This window comes from Triticum dicoccoides, unplaced genomic scaffold (genome assembly GCF_002162155.2).
Source record: "Triticum dicoccoides isolate Atlit2015 ecotype Zavitan unplaced genomic scaffold, WEW_v2.0 scaffold238539, whole genome shotgun sequence".
Taxonomy (NCBI): domain Eukaryota; kingdom Viridiplantae; phylum Streptophyta; class Magnoliopsida; order Poales; family Poaceae; genus Triticum; species Triticum dicoccoides.
In genome coordinates this window covers 1-3,503 of record NW_021248498.1, presented here as the reverse complement: position 1 = coordinate 3,503, position 3,503 = coordinate 1, and the positions used below count along the sequence as shown (strand labels likewise).

The 3,503-nt window shown below is 38.4% G+C and overlaps 1 long non-coding RNA gene across 1 annotated transcript; it reads right to left on the bottom strand.

Moving 5' to 3' along the window:
- Window positions 1–37: 37 nt before the first annotated feature.
- Window positions 38–3,492, bottom strand: LOC119345451. The gene is made up of 3 exons (XR_005167044.1): window positions 2,276–3,492; window positions 471–636; window positions 38–385 (listed from the first exon to the last, which is right to left on the bottom strand). It is a non-coding gene; the product is annotated as an uncharacterized LOC119345451 (long non-coding RNA).
- Between the last annotated feature and the right edge of the window lie 11 nt (window positions 3,493–3,503).

Here is a 3,503-nt window from a genome sequence, read left to right as displayed (position 1 = left end):
AGTGCCATAAGGACAAACACAAAATAATTAAAGGATGACATTTGTATGCAAGGCGAGCAAGGCCTGAGCAGTGCATCTGAGGATACTACATAGGAAATGATTTTAGAAACTATCTTACATGGTGATGCCCCCTTTCACAAGCGGTGGTATCCAGTTGCCGGCAGACAGGGAGGCCTCCACCGGTGCGGTGGTCGGCGGTGTTTCCCTTTTGGGCTGTCTCGATGCCATGGTCCTCACTGGTCACTGCAGAGCAATTGCATGAGCGGCAGCCTACACAACCCATCAAGCGATGGCGACGAGCGAACTGGCGGGGGACACAACGGCATCCAGCAAACCAAGACGATGGGAGGGGCAGTCAGAGAGAGAGAGACGGCACGGTGGTGACCTGGAAGCATATGATTTCTCAGTAGTAAATATCATATGGCATTTTGAGAGAAAAACTGAAGAATCAAATAAGGACCAAAGCTGACCTTTTCAAAGTTATATGGATTTCAATGCAGAACAGCCCACAAAACCCTCCCGACGATGGCGAGGGGCAAGCCAGCGGGAGACACAACGGTGACCAGCATGCCATGTCAATGGGAGGAGGGGCAGTCAGAGAGAGATGGTAGACAGCGACCTCCAAGCATGTTATTTCTAGTTCAGAGTTAAACAGTAAATATCATATGCTTATCAAATAGGAAATATGGTGGTTTGCATGCTATTCTAAGAAAGCAAGATCAATTATACAGTACTCCCTCCATCCCAAAATAAGTGTCACTTATTCTACAACTTTGTACTATATCAGCGACACTTATTTTGGGACAGAGGGAGTATTGTAAAGTTAAATATGTTGAAGCTTGTCAAAGTTGAGTAATTCCGAATGCTACATTGGATATGTTTAGTTCCATCTTATTCTATACAGAAAACATCAGCTATTGTATTGGAAAACTAAACCCACCAACACTTATCAGAGCTACATATATATGAATGTTAATACAAGAACACTTTGAATGAGTACTCCGGTCTTCTTAGATATATTTTCAAAAGGCTACTTCAAGTAGTATTACTGAACTAAACCAACCAAAAGCATAATTCTAAATTCTAAGTACAAAATATGAGTGCTCAGTTCTTCCATAAGGCACATCATCTGCAATTAAGTGCACTTCGTAATTTTGAAATTATAAAAAAATATCATATTGTAAGGCGCCTACAAATTTGTGTTATAGCTCAGTAGTTATGGGCAAAGTCAGCTCACGTGATTTCATTATGTCACTGTATGGCCCTAATTCAGTCTGAAACCCTATAGGACCAATCTATCTGAAGGAACACAAACTAATCCATTTTAATTTGATGGCAGTGATGGACGGAGATACCAACATCAAGTCTACCTACCCTATAGGACCAATCTGTCCGAAGGAACACAAAATTGAACTGAAAATCAAACAATCTAAATGCATTTAGAATATATCAATACCGATTTTTTTATTGTGGTGTCAACAGAGGAAAAAAGATGACGCATGACTATGAAACACCAAACCAATTGGCAAGAAGTAAAAAAAGTCTTAGGACAAGAGAAAAGTATTATGCATAACATTTCAAGGAAGAAACACGATAAATGGTTAAATGCACATTTCTATCTTAAATCCATCTTCCATTGGATGAGAAAAACTCATCTTGAAGATAGTAATGGTACTGAGCTAAAGAGATGGAAGCATGAAACGAATTGAAAACCAGGGAAATAGAAAATTTGATACATGCTTTCTCTCAAAGCAGTGCCCAGAATCATTAAACATTAGTAGAACTGTTGCATATGAAGTACTGCAGAAATAAGCACATAATATTGGGGAATTGCCCCTGTTTCTTTGCCACTACAAAACAGGAAGGACATAAGATATTTTGACAATGGCATATTAAAAACTTCTCTACATTATGGAGGAACAATCAGGCAAGCTAGACCAGTTGTGAAAATAGGAGAGACAATCTATATGATAAAAGGAGCCAATAGTTTCTTGGCATACTTCAATATCCCAAGAGCTTCTTTATCATCATAACAACAGAAGTTACTTAATCTTTTGATCTAATAGCTTTAGAAATAGTTGGAAGTGTGTTTCTTCTAAGGCGGTCAGCAAATTGGACCCTCACAAAAGAGCTAAAATAGCAGAGATGAAAACTAATGAACTGAAGATAACCTCAATGAGGACCTATGAACCGCTCGATGGTCATGGAGGCAAACTATCATGTACAGATAATCACCAACGTTCGCCTTGAGTATAAGTAGGACATCCGTACCAACCTCAAGTCCTATTTTCAGGGGAAATTTCTTGCATCCATGCTTCTTCGTCATACTCAGTCCTAGTAAAGCTCCGCTCACCAAACCATAGTCCCACCGGTCTTCCTTTGGTATTTTCTGGATGACCACCGATTACACACGAAAAAGAGTGAGTGTTATGATCCCAGATATAAAAATTGCACAAGAACAAAAAGGAGAACTGAAAAAAAATGCATCCCATAGAGCGACATAGATCGGAAAACAGTGCATGTAACTGAACCTAAGGTGAAAACCGGACCATGTTCATGAAACATTAAATAAAATCTAGTGAACGAAGAACTTAGTGTTCACTTCTGAAACTATGCACGAACATTATGAATATACGTACAAAAAAAGAGGGGGAAATAATGACTACACAAGGACTGGAAAGGTTACATGAGTAGAGATTATAATTATCTAAACATCAAATGTGAATGGTCAAGAAGAGTCAAACAAAAAATCACAAGGTAACATATAAATGAAGCAAATGAAAAGCATGAACTTTTTTCCATCAGGGGCAAGAGCTTTAAGCAAAGGACTCCGGCCAAATCCAGAAGAGAAGTAATGGAATAAATAAAGCAGCTCCGGAAAATAAATTACTTCATGGCGTTCAGGAAAGTGATACAAACAATGGTTGAATTAAGTTGGGATATTGAGCAATATTGATAGACTTAGACAACAATCTTCTACCTCTAAGCTAGACTGAAGAACTGAAGATAAAGAAAGAGCGAATGAAATTGAAACAAAATACACACTTCAAAATTCTTTCAGATGTTCTGCAGATGCCATTTATGAAATCTTGAGCGTCAATAAAATTGTAGCTTCTCAACTCCAAGGTCCACCATAAACCAAAACTGTGGGTGGGCAAAGCGAACTTAAAAGTAACCTATGGCATGAACAACAGTTCAAAGAACAAAAAAATGATGTATATCTTACATGTATTAAAAAATTTCCTTCAGACCTATGGAAGCGACACTGCCAAAAAGTCACAGCGAACAATAGTCCCAAAATAAGGATGGAATGTATATTCAAAAAATTGGGCTCAGATCTGTGGAGATGGCATTGCCCAAAAGGTAGGCCAAAAATGAAGTAGCTAGTATCTTTTGCAGACAGCTGTTTACTAATTCTAGTTCTGTTGAAACATTCATACATAATTGTGTACTGCTTTAATTATGAAATGGAAGTGCACCAAAAATAATAAACAGGGATAGGC